The sequence below is a fragment of the Hemicordylus capensis genome, chromosome 2 (genome assembly GCF_027244095.1).
Source record: "Hemicordylus capensis ecotype Gifberg chromosome 2, rHemCap1.1.pri, whole genome shotgun sequence".
In the NCBI taxonomy this organism is placed as follows: domain Eukaryota; kingdom Metazoa; phylum Chordata; class Lepidosauria; order Squamata; family Cordylidae; genus Hemicordylus; species Hemicordylus capensis.
This window is the reverse complement of record NC_069658.1, coordinates 209,153,042-209,166,415: the sequence shown is the minus strand read 5'-3', so window position 1 is coordinate 209,166,415 and position 13,374 is coordinate 209,153,042. Positions and strand designations below refer to the sequence as shown.

The 13,374-nt window shown below is 51.3% G+C and overlaps 1 protein-coding gene across 1 annotated transcript in view; it reads right to left on the bottom strand.

Moving 5' to 3' along the window:
- Positions 1-13,374, bottom strand: part of APC2 (APC regulator of WNT signaling pathway 2) — a 55,791-nt gene that overhangs the window by 36,885 nt on the left and 5,532 nt on the right. The window lies entirely within an intron of this gene.

Below are 13,374 nucleotides of genomic sequence, written 5' to 3'. Positions count from 1 at the left end.
AAACAAGAGGCACTGAGGCACAAACCCGTGTAGAAATATGATCCTCTAGTTTGGACCCTTGGCTTGGAACTCCCAGAAGGGTGCTACCAGCTGGCTGCGTGGACTTGGAGGGAAAGGCACTCTGCACATGCCTAATGGCAAGCTCGCCTTTGAATTGTTTAGCCACAGTACACATTTATGAGGAGCTGTTTCTGTACTGGAGTAGAAAAACAAGCTTGAGCTCTACCTTTCTACACAAACGGCTCCTCATAAAAGGCTTTGCAAGTCCCTAGTCCTCATTGTTCACCCTATAAGGCCACACCTGGGATTTCTAAACTTTTGTGGGATGGAGACACACACACACACACACACACACACCCAAGCTCAGTTAATTTTAGATCCTGCTCAGGTTGAGTCAAGAAGGGAAATTAGAGAGAATACTGCCCCTAAGGTATAAAAAGATCACATTCTGAAACCAGTTTGATGTTGTCCATCTAGAAGTTACGGACTACTATTCAGAACATAGAAGCTGCCTCCCACGGAGTCAGACCCTTGGTCCATCTAGCTCAGAATTGTCTACACTGACTGGCAGCGGCATCTCCAGGAATGCAGGCAGGAATCTTGACCTGGAGACACTGCCAGGGATTGCCCTTCTGGGACCGTCTGCATCATGCACAGCAGGGGGCCATGCAACGGAGCTCAGGCCATATCCCCTAAGGAGGTGGGCTACAGCCAACAGCGATCACAGGCAGTCTCCCATCCAAATGCAAACCAAGACACAGCCTGCTTAGCAAAGGGGGCAATTCGTGCTTGCTACCAGAAGACAGGCTCCCCTATTGATGTTCATAGTAACAAGAGCATCGTCAAAGCACTGATCAAAGCATAAAAGGAACAGGCCTCTGCCCAGGAAACTTACAACCCAAAATTTGGCACAGAAGAAACAACAGGGGAAGGGGAAGGGGAAGGGGGATGGAGGCAGGGGGGCAAACAGAAGAAGAATATGCTTTCATTGCAGCACAAGAGCATAGATCCCCAACCCTGAGGGGCTTACGATCTAGAAAACGAACCAAGGGGGAAGAATGTGCACTTTCTTCAGCTACAAGGATGTGGGTTTAATTAGGCACATAGGAACATCGGAAGCGGCCATCTACTGAGTCAGACCCTTGGTCCATCTCGCTCAGTACTGTCTTCACAGACTGGCAGCGGCTTTTCCAAGGTTGCGGGCAGGAGCCTCTCCCAGCCCTGTCTGGAGATGCTGGCAGGGAGGGGACCTGGAACCTTCTGCATGCAAGAAGGCAGGTTCTCTTCCCAGAGCAGTTCCATTATCCCCTCAGGGGAAGATCTTGCAGTGCTCAGACATGTAGTCTCCCTTTCAAATACAAACCAGGGTGGACCCTGCTTAGCAAAGAGGACCAGCCATGCTTGCTGCCACCAGGCCAGCTCTCCTCCCTATTTATTTATTTATTTATTTACTTGATTTATATACCGCCCTTCCAAAAATGGAAGCAGCAGGGTGTTTACAGCAGGGTGTGGGGATATGGGGCATGGACCCCAAAAGCTTCATGGCCAAAGAGGATTTGGAGGAGGGGTTTCATCCCAGAGGGGGGATTCAGTTCACTCTCTAGTTGAAAGACATAAGCACAGGGAGCTGTGGGGGGACAGAGAGATCGTCCCCACCCCAGGTGCCTTCCTAATGGGGAAAGCAGGACTCCGTTAGCGAGTGGCTGGGAAGACGCCTTCACAGCTTCCGATGTGCGCTAATGACTCCATTTCCACAGGAGATGCCATGGAAATCTGAACGCTTGGATCTCTTTGCAGCTCTAAATGTGTGCTGAGTTGGAAAGCACGGCCATGTATTCTGCGGCTTTGGGGGCTTCTGAGAAAACGGAGTTCGGACTTGAAATGCGGGATGGCTTCCTGAATATGCACACCACCTTTCCTCGGGGGACTTCGATTTTCAAGGCAGAACTCACACAATTCTGTCCTGAGGAGCCCTTCCAGATTAGAACTAGGAACGCTGAGTCAGATGACCACAGGTTGGAGCACCTTGCTGAGCACTACGGATCCCTTTTCTCGACAGGCTCTGCTCACTCCGATTGGCCGCCCCAAACAGGAAGGGGCTACAAAGGCTCCCTGTTGGGTCTAGGACTTTGTGGGGGCAACAGACCTTTCTCGCTCTGGTGCAGCCTGGATCTTGTTAATCAGCATCTGGTTCCCTCCCCAGCCGCCCTTCCCAAAAGGGCTTGGGGGATCACACTGATGTTTCCACTTGAAACATGGAACTGTGTCCTGCATACATGTTCTCAATTCTTTCCAAGTGTTCAAGGGAAACGTTACCAGTCGACCAATGCATAAGAACATCAGAACAGCCCTGCTGGATCAGGCCCAAGGAGGCCCATCTAGCCCAGCATCCTGTTTCACACAGTGGCCCACCAGATGCTTTTGGGGAGCCCACAGGCAGGAGTTGAAAGGGGCATGCCCTCCCTCCTGCTGTGACTCCCCTGCAACTGGTACTCAGAGGCATCATGCCTCTGAGGCTGGAGGTGGCCTAGAGCCCTCCGACTAGTAGCCATGAAGTTATTCAAGCCATCCAGGTTGTTGGCTGTCACCACATCTTGTGGCAGAGAATTCCACAAGTGGATTATGCGTTGTGTGAAAAAGTACTTCTGTTTGTTGGTCCTAGATTTCCCAGCAATCAATTTCATGAGGTGAACCCTGGTTCTAGTGTGGTGTGTGTCTGTGAGAGAAATTTCTCTCTATCCACTTTCTCCACACCAAGCATGATTTTATAGACCTCTCTCATGTCTCCCCGCAGTTGTCTTTTTTCTAAACTAAAAAGCCCCAGGTGTTGTAGCCTTGCTTCATAAGAAAGGTGCTCCAGGCCCCTGGTCATCTTGGTTGCCCTCTTCTGCACCTTTCCCAGTTCTACAATGTCATTTTTTAGATGTGGTGACCAAAGCTGTACGCAGTACTCCAAGTGTGGCCACACCATAATTTTGCATAAGGGCATTATAATATTATCTGTTTTATTTTCAGTCCCCTTCCTAATGATCCCTAGCATGGAACTGGCCTTTTTCACAGACACTTTCAACGAGCTGTCCACCACAACCCCAAGATCCCCCTCCTGGTCCGTCACTGACAGCTCAGATCCCATCAGCGTATACTTGAATTTGGGGGTTTTTGTCCCAATGTGCATCTCTTGACACTTGCTTACATTAAACTGCATTAGCCATTCTGTCATCTACTCCCCCAGTTTGGAGAGATCCTTTTGGAGCTGCTCACAATCTGTTTTGGATTCCACGACCCGAAACAGAATTACTGCTTATGGCTCAGCTCAGACCTTCATCTTTCCCACAGCTCAAGGGAAATGTTCCCAACCAATTAAGACAGCAACTGCTTGCAGATCAGCTTAGATACTCATCTTTCCTCTCTGGCTATCGAAAGGTATCACAGGCACCAAGCTGATGCCTTGCAAACCGCCCTGAAACTTGCATTTTGGGCAGTATACAAATGTAATAAATAAAATAAAACAATGTTTCGGCCTGAAACATGGAATGGTGTCCTGAACATGCGCACCCAATTCTTTCCCACTGCTCAAGGGACATGTTACCAATCAAAAAGGCAGCAGGAAGATGAGCGGAGAGACGGAGAGGAGAATTAAACCCAAACTGTTAGGAAAACGGAAGATTCATTTCCTCCTCCAGCTTCTTTGACTGGGTTTGTGCTGTCGCTTTGCTGGAGGGTGGGAGGCGGAGACGGTGGCGTGGAAAAAGCTGCCATGGCCGCATCTTTGCCCTGAGGCCGTCTCCGGAAGATGGGGGGCTGGTCTGGAAATCCCAAACAAGTCGACAAGGTGGGCTTCAAAGCAGCGGCCGGCTCCCGCTCCAGCCCTGCAAACGCTGGCGCATGCCCTTGAGCATGGGTGTCAGTGCGTGTCTGTCAGTCTCCAGGCGGCACATGGCCAGAGATGGGTGCACCCGATGTTGGGCCCCAAAGAACTGCCAACATGATGGCGCATGGCCAGGCATGGGCATCTCCCAGCGCCACCACGCACTTCAAAGGGGCACCCTGGCTGGGTTTGAGACTATCGGGAAAAGGATGTAAGAGCCTTGCTTTGGGACCCTGGAGTTTTGTGCAGGCAATCCTGAGATTTCAGAGAGCCTCTGTGGCCACCATCAAGTGATGCCTGCACAGTCACAGGAGCGAGGGAAGGCAGGGAGAGCAGGCTGACAGGCAGGCTGAGTTCAAGCCCACTGCCAAATCCTTTCTCTACTTCCACAGCAAAAGAGGGGCCTTTTGTTTCCAGCAGAGGGCGGCCAGGTTCCCCCAGGGAGCTGAGAGACAGGTAGTCAGAGGTAGACTTCCTCTACAGCTGGAGGTTCTATGCAGCAGTTGCAACTCATAGCCACTGACAAAGCCTTCCTTCTTGAATTTGGCTAACCCTTTTGAAAAAACAAAGAAACAATCTAAGCTGTCAGCTGCCACCACATCAGGTAGCAGTGAGTTCTGAAGGCAAAAGGCACATTGCACCAAAAAAAAACCCCACTTTTGTTTGCCCTGAAGCTTTGGTTTTTTGTTGAAAAACCCTCCCATCCTAGCATAAGCAGAGCAAGAGAAAACTGTGTTCTCCTCCCACCACGCCATTCACGATTTACAAAAGCACCCCTCTCCTGACCCTCCCTTCCCTTTTGCTTGCCCCTTTCACATTCATTTATTTCATTCGCCTTTCCGGAGCCGTTTCGGCGACCCCGCTGGGCTCGCATCGGCTTGGGAACCAGCGAAGCAGACGCGGACACGAGATTGATCCGGTGATGGCGCGGCACGGCCAGCTGGCCTCCCCAGTACCGCCCCCCCCACCAGAATGCCCTCCTTCTCCTGGCCTCCTGACTCCATTTGAGTCAGGTGGGGCAGAAAATGCAACCTGGCACTGGTGGCAGTGGGTGGGTTGAGGGCTGGCGCTGGGAACCGGAGCAAAAATGGCGCCTAGAGGTGCCAATAAACGGACGCCTTCATTTCCTCCCCCCCCCCGCAGCCAGCCACTCCCCTACGAGGAGACAAAAGAGCTCCTTTGACTCTTTGAAGCTCCATCCATCTTGCATTGCAAAGGGAATCCCAAGCGGCCTGTCCTATACACAGAATAAATCAGAGGAAAATTGTGTGTGTGTGGGGGGGGTGAAAGTGAGAGTGAGGGAAAGAGAGATGCCGCCCATCCAATCGGAGCCCGGGAAAGGCTCTCCGGTTGCCATGGTGACAGCCAATGGCTCCCAAGCAGCTGGGACATCAAGGTAAAGCGAGGTGGGGTCTTTGCGGGGCCCCCCCCGGCCTTTAGGGCGCTGCAGATTTCCTTGTTCCTTCTCTCAAGCTCTGCCATGAAAAATAAATGAGCAGCTCAGGACGGCCTCCACCTTTCCCCGGCTTGGCACCCACGTGGGACACGGAGGGCAGCAGGAATCAAATGTGGGGGAAGCAAGACCGGGTGGCGGGGAACGGGAGCAACGGCCTTGGAAAAGATGCGGGTGGCAAAAAAGGCACACCCTACAGCCCCCAAATTGCCGCCTGCCCCCATTTCCCAAGAGGCCCGTTTCCAGCTGCACCACCCACAGCCTACGCCCTGGAATACGTCTGCCCTTCTCCCTTGCCGCCCCTCAGGCCTCGGGGTCTGCCCCATAGAGCTTTCAAGCCCTACATGGCTTGGGGCCGGGGTACCTGTCGGACTGCATTCGCCCGTATGAACCCGCCAGGGCCCTCTGCTCACCGTCTCAGGCCCTGCTCATGACCCCACCACTAACAGAGGTCTGGCTGGCGGGGACTAGAGACGGGGCCTTTTCGGTTGTGGCCCCTCGGCTTTGGAACGCCCTCCCTGAAGAGCTTCACCATGCTCCCTCTCTCGGTGTTTCTAAAAAAACAACTGAAAACACGTCTTTTAAAAAGAGGCTTTTTAATGCTCCATTTTTGTTTTGTTATATCTGGTAGGTTCTTCTGCTTCTTTAGCTTTTTATAATTTTCAGTTTTAATTTGAACCTAATAATTGTGGTTTTTAATCTGACTTAATCAGATTTAATGACATAAAATTAACTATTTTTTTTAAATTTTATTACTTTTATTGTATCTGTGTCTATCTTATTGTTGTGAGTCGGCTCGCACAGTAGTGCACTGGAAGGGCGGGGTATAAATATTGTAAATAAATAGATAATAATAGATCTATGCTCTCAAATGACTCTTTGCATGCTCCCTTGCTGCCCCCTAGGCCTAGAGATCGGCTCTCTTCAATGACTCGGCCCTTTCTCCCTTGTTGCCCCTTAGGCCTGGCATCCCCTCCCAGAGCAGAAGATGTTGACACACCGTGTGACCCCTTGTGCCATGAGCCATGCAGTCTCATGGGGGTGGGTCCCAGAGAAAATCCCCTGCCAGCGGCTGTACAGTGTTGCTACACTGATCAGCTCCGCAAACTTCTTCCATGCATGCAACTTCCTCTCATTGTGCTTACATAACACCCATATGGTTGTCAGCCCCTCTCTCCACACTCTCCAAGAGAGACGCTCTCTAGTAGCAAGCAAGAATTGTCCCCTTTGCTAATCAGGCTCTGTCTTGGTTTGCTTTTGAATGGGAGACTACATGTGAGCATTTTCCCCTCAGGGGATGGGGCCAGCCTGCTTGCCTGCAGAAGGTTCTTCCCAGTTCCCTCCCTGGCAGCATCAACGGATGGGGCTGAGAGAGACTCCTGCTACCTGAAACCTTGGAGAAGCCGCTGCCAGTCTGGGTAGACAATACTGAGCTAGACGGACCAAGGGTCTGACTCAGTATCTGGCAGCTCCCTGTGTTCCACCTCTGTCATAACTGTGGGCAGTTTGCTTGTGGTCTTTTCTTCGTCATCAGTGATGGAAAGCACCTTTCCGGCTTTGAAAGTAAGCAGAAGGCACCCGAAACGCCTAAACATGTGCTCACTCTGCGATCTGTTTCACTCTTTCCCTCTGCTTCCAAACTTGTTTAAAAGATAAGACGTTAAAAATACACTTTAATCACTGCATAGAGCAATAAAGAAGGGAGGTATGGTTTATTTTAAGGCTCTCTGTACGTTATAAATTAATGCCATACAGAGACACACTCGCCCCCGAAATGTATTTGCACAGCGTGCCTGCACACCTCCTGTCCAAGTGCATAGGAACATAAGAAGCTGCCATATACTGAGTCAGACCATTGGTCTATCTAGCTCAGTATTGTCTTCACAGACTGGCAGCGGCTCCTCCAAGGTTGCAGGCAGGAATGTCTCTCAGCCCTATCTTGCAGATTGGCAACATACTGTATGCTTTGGTAGTTTGTTGGTTCAATAAAAAAATCTTGTCCTATTAAAATAAATATTAAAATATCTTGTCCTATCCTGGAGATGCCTTGGAGGTAAATTGACACCTTCTGCTCTTCCCAGAGCGGCTCCATCCCCTGAGCGGGGGAATCTCTTCCAGTGCTCACACTTCTAGTCTCCCATTCATATGCAACCAAGGCGGACCCTGCTTAGCTAAGAGGACAAGTCAGAGAGAGAGAGAGAGAGAAAGAGATAGGGAGTACATAGATCTGTAGGGAAGGAAGGAAGCAGAAGACAGGCAGAGAGAGAGATACCTTTAGACCCTCCATATTCTTGAGAAATGGCACTCAAAGCAGCATATCATATAAAACACACAAAAATAATAAAATGCAATAAGCTGTAAGACGCCAAGAGCAAAAACTAACCTCACCGATAACAACTCATAGCAGCACTAGGAGGACTCCATAGATTGCTCAGAGGCAAAAGGCTAGTTAAAAAGCTGGTTTTTAACTAGCCAATGAAAAGGAGCCCATGGGAGACTAAACAGGTCTCCCGGGGTGGGGCGGGGGGGGGGAGTTCCACCACTTAGGGGCCCGGCTGAGAAGGCCTGATCGAGATCATGGAGGCACTCGAAGCTGCAAACACCCCCCCCACCCCACCCTGCCCACCTCAAATGGGGACAGTCTAGAGAGAACTGGAACAAACCCCTATCACTTTTAAACCAGTCTGGCTGTCCCGGCTTCCTGCAGGGAATCCTGGGAGTTGTAGGCTGGTGAGTGGGTCGGCCAGGGCAGGGTTCTCAAACTTGAGGCCCCAAATGCCGGACTACAGCTCCCATCCTCCCCAGGCATGATGGGAGTTGTAGTCCAACAACATCTGGCATTAGGGAACCCCTGAGATAGACCAGGGTTTCTTAACCTTGGGTCCCCAGATGTTGATGGACTACAACTCCCATCATCCCCAGACATGGCCTTTGTGGCTGAGGATGATGGGAGTTGTAGTCCAACAACATCTGGGGGCTCAAGGTTAAGAAACCCTGAGGTAGACAGTAAACCTCCCCCCCCCCGTTAGCCCCAGGCGATTCCTGGGGAGAGGAAGCCAACGTGAGCCTGTAGTGTGGATGATCGGCTCACCCCACCACCCTGAGTCTTGAGCAGGCCTGCTCAACTTAGTCCCCCCAGATGTTTTTGGACTACAACTCCCACAATCCCCAGCCACAGTGGCCAATAGCCAGGGATTATGGGAGTTGTAGGCCAACATCTGCAGGAGGGCCGAAGTTGAGCAGGCCTGGTCTCGAGTGACACATGTCAGGAAGAAGCAGAGCCAGAAGGCCCCTTCCTCACCACTCGGGAAGATGCACAAGGCCTGGGGAGGGTTTCAGCACCCTGGACAGAGCTGAAGCGCCTCTTCCTTCCGGACTTGGGGGCTGCTCTTTGGCGGCTGCAGACCGACCAGGGCAGGGGGCCGTTCCCACCACCCTGAGAGTGCGATGGACAGGTGAGCGGGCCTTGGGGGTTGTGGCCCCTCGGCTCTGGAATGCCCTCCCGGAAGAACTTCGCCAGGGATTCTTTTTTTAAAAATATCTCAAAGCCTACTTGTTCAGAGAGGCTTTTAAGTGTGTGTGTGTGTGTGTGTGTGTGTGTGTGTGTCTTAACAGCCTGGCAGGTTTTGATTTTAATTGGGTTGTTTTTGGTTGTTTTTATTCTATATTGTGTTTTATGGTGTTAAATTTCATATTACTTTTGCTGTTTTATTGTTGTGAGCCTCCCTCTGCAGTATTGTACTGGAGGGGCGGGATACATTTTTAATCCATCATCATCATCGTCATCGTGTGGGAGGCAGGAGCTGTGTCGGGCAGACACGCGGCCAACCCATATCCTGTCGCCAGCATTTTATTGAGGGTGAACGAAAAGCCACCCTGCCGGGCTCTCGGCTCCGGCATGAACTTGCTCCCCTCCTTCTACCTTTGCAAACACACGGTCCAAACTGGACACTCCTCTGATCCTCTTTAGGCCTGTGAGAAAAGCCCCAAAGAGTCCCCCCCCCGCACACATACACGTTGTGTGCCCAAAGATGGTTCCCTGCCCCAAAGGACTTACAATGCAGAGACACGCTAGCAATAGCCACTGGGAGGGATGCTGTGCTGGGATTGGACAGGCAGAGGAGCACCTAGGTTATTTTGGAGCCTGGACCTAAAAGCCTTTGGAGGCCCCCCTCCCCACAACAAATATCATCCCCCTACACACACACACACACACACACACACACACACACACACACACACACACAATTTTTAACACATGGGTACTTGAGGGCACAAACAACAACTGAACTCACAAGAATGTAAGAAGATAGAACAGGTAAAGGTAAAGTGTGCCGTCAAGTCAGTTTCAACTCCTGGCACTCACAGAGCCCTGTGGTTATCTTTGGTAGAATACAGGAGGGATTGACCATTGCCTCCTCCCGCGCAATATGAGATGATGCCTTTCAGCATCTTCCTGTATCGCTGCTGCCCGATAGAGGTACCAGCGAGGATTTGAACCAGCAACCTCTGGCTTGATCATCAAGTCATTTCCCCGCTGCGCCATTAGGTGGCTGTAGAACAGGTATATTTGTGCCAATATGCATGAACAGAAACATTTCAACTTCACATATTCCCATCCCAAATATTCTTTCTCCACTCCCTCCTCTGTCTCTGAAGCAGGTCACGCCCAGCGCCCGGCGCCGGTTACAGTCACGCTTGGCAGTGCGGGCCAGCAGCGCAGTGAGCACGCCACCTGGGACAGACTGATTTGGAGGCCCCAGGGGGTGTGGGAGCCCTTGGACTTCAGCCCTGAAGTCCAGGGGTAAGAGCACCTCTGTGGATAGGGCCTGTTGTTTGCCCCCTGCTAAACTGAAGAGAGCTTCCACTTTTACAGGTGCCTCTTGGTCCAGCTAGGAGAAGTGACTCCCAGACACAAGAGGGCCTGAAGATGGTTCTCTGCCCCAAACAGCTTACAGTCTAAAAAGAAACACAAGGGAGACACCAGCAACTGCCCCTGGAGGGATGCTAGACTGGCCTCAATGGGGACAATTGCTCCCCCCCACCAGTAAATGGAAGAGAGCCCCCACTAGAAATGGTGCCTCTTTGCTCTGGTAGCACATCAAGCTTCCTTACACTCAGACCTTTGGTCCATCTGGCTCAATACTGCCTGCACGGACCGGCAGCAGCACTACGGGGCTTCAGGCAGGGGGTTTCCTCGCCCTTCTTGGAGATCCTGCTGGGGATTTAATCTGGGACCTCCTGGATGCAAAGCAGGGGTCCTGCCACTGAGCTGTGGATGGTCCTGGTGAACACAGGAAGTGGCCTACTGAGTCAGGTCATTGGTCCAGCTAGTCAAAAGAACATCAGAACAGCCCTGGTGGATCAGGCCCAAGGAGGCCCATCTAGTCCAGCATCCTGTTTCGCACAGTGGCCCACCAGATGCCGCTGGAAGCCACAGGCAGGAGTTGAGGGCATGCCTTCTCTCCTGCCATTACTCCCCTGCAACTGGTACTCAGAGGCATCCTGCCTTTTGAGACTGGAGGTGGCCCACAGACCTCCGACTAGTAGCCATTGGTAGACCTCTCCTCCATGAAGTCATCCAAACCGCTCTTAAAGCCATCCAGGTTATTGGCCGTCACCACATCTTGTGGCAGAGAATTCCACAAGTGGATTATGCATTGTGTGAAAAAGTACCTCCGTTTGCTGGTCCTAAATTTCCCGGCAATCAATTTCATGGGATGACCCCTGGTTCTAGTGTGATGCGAGAGGGAGAAGAATCTCTCTCTGTCCATGTTCTCCACCCAATGCATGATTTTATAGACCTCCATCCTGTCTCCCCGCAGTCGTCTTTTTCCTAAACTAAATAGCCCCAGTCCAGAAACATCAACTCTGACTGGCAGTAGCTCTCCAGATCTCCAGCGTCAGAAGATTTCTCCCCAGCCCTACCTGGAGATGCTGCCAAGGACTGAACCTGGGACCTTGAAAAGCTACCCTGATCTACAGCCCCCTGATTTGAGCCCATGAACACAGAAAGCCAAACAGAATCCTCAAGGCAGTTTCAGGCATACAGGAAAGACAAGTTACCTCCAAACCTCAGCAATGAGAAGACATAGACATAGACATAGACATAGACACACAGACGTTTATTTCTATGCTGCCTTTTTCAAAGAATAAGTATCAGATCACAGCACAACAGTGAGAATGACGTCCTGTTCGTTACAGAACAATAAATGCAGTTCATCAACCTTGAAATAAAAGCCATTTCAACAGCAAGCCACTGACATATAGCAACTGACCCACTAGGCCTCTGCGGAACTGCCTCCCACTGCGTCAGATCCCTGGTCCATCTTGCCCAGTACTGCCCACACTGACTGGCAGCCCTCAGTCATGGCGCTTTCCTTGTCCGACTTGGAGACGTCAGGGATTGAACCTGGGCCCTCCTGCCTGCAAAGCAGGGGCTGTGCCACTCAACTGCGGAGTCTCCCCTAAATATTCAAAGCCGATTTCCACATCAGACCCTGACTCCACCGAGTGCTGTAGTGTCTACTCTGACCAGCAGCAGCCCTCCAGGGTTTCAGTTTCCAGCCCCGTTTGGTAGCATCTCTCTCAATGTTTCAGGCAGGGGTCTTTCCCAGCTCTACCTGGGATGATGCCAGGGATGGCTAAGCCCAGGATCTTCTCTACCACTGACCTACAGCCCTTGAGGGTTGGGGGCTGGGATGTGTCGCCCCGGCCTCCAGAACTACCAGGGGGTACCTGCACGCAGCCGTGGCTGCCACATGATCAAGAAAACGAGGTTAAGGGAGCTCAAAGCTGCAAAACAATGAAAAGGAAGGTTGATAGGCAACCGCTACCACAAGAGAGAGCAGCAGACCATCCAGGCACATTCAAGGGTTCAAAGGACATGTGCAGCAGCAGCAGCAGCAACCAGGTTCGGCAGTCTGTGCAGACCACCAGCCTGTGACGGGCACAGATTGCTTGCCCGCTTCTCTGGCGAGACGGGCATTTGGCCCCTGCCAGGCCTCGGCCCCGTTTCAACGTGAGACGTGAACGCACCGCCGGGGAGCAGATCAGCCCATCCTATTAAACTACAGCTCACAGGTTTTAGCTATGAGCCCAGATGTTCTGGAGAGATTATTGGGCTGGAAGGGGGTGTGTGTGTGCCATCTGTCACTCTCATGCCCCCCTGCCTCATTTATCCAGGGAAAAGAGAAACAGGGAGAAAGTGTATTTGATTTTAGTGGCGGGGTCCGGAAGGAAGGAAAGAAAGAAAGAAAGGAAGGAAGGAAGGAAGGGAGGGAGCAAGAAAAGATTAAGTCATCATTTCCCATTAGAATTAAGACATGATCAGATCTGGACATGATATGTTGTTTTCTAGTTTTTATTAAGTTCTGTTTTTATCTATTCTATGTAATGTTGCCAGAAACTGTCCTGATTTTGAAGAGGAGGGCAGGATATCTGTTTTTTAAAAAAATACCTGAATAAGAAAGGCCATGTAGAAAGCAGTGGGGTGGGGGGGAGGGAAGGAAGGAAGGAAGGAAGAAAGAAAGAAAGAAAGAAAGAAAGAAAGAAAGAAAGAAAGAAAGAAAGAAAGAAAGAAAGAAAGAAAGATTCCCATTCAAAATGGGATATTGTTTTCCCATGGTGGTGCATTATTTCCCATGGTATATTGTTTTCTAGCTTTTATTGGGGGGGGGCAGGGTGGAGAGAGAGAGAGAGAGAATCCTCCTGCCCTTCCCTGCCATCGGAGCCCGCAGCCCGGCCATGGGCTTCTCCCTCCCCCTTAACCCCCCAGGGGTGTTAAACAAACAGGCTGTTGTTACCAGCTTCTGCTAATTGAAATTTCAGTCAAGAGTTGGGCCATGGAGGAGATGAAAGGAGGGGAGCGAGGGCGGAAACCCGACCCTGGCAAGCAAAGCAGCCCCTAGGGAGGAGGGGGTGGCTTCCAGCAGGGCTGTCCCCACACTGCCAGCAGCAGCCAAGCCTCTTCACACACACACACACACACACACACACACACACATACACACACACAAACACACACACCCCTGCCGACCCGCAGCCCTGATCA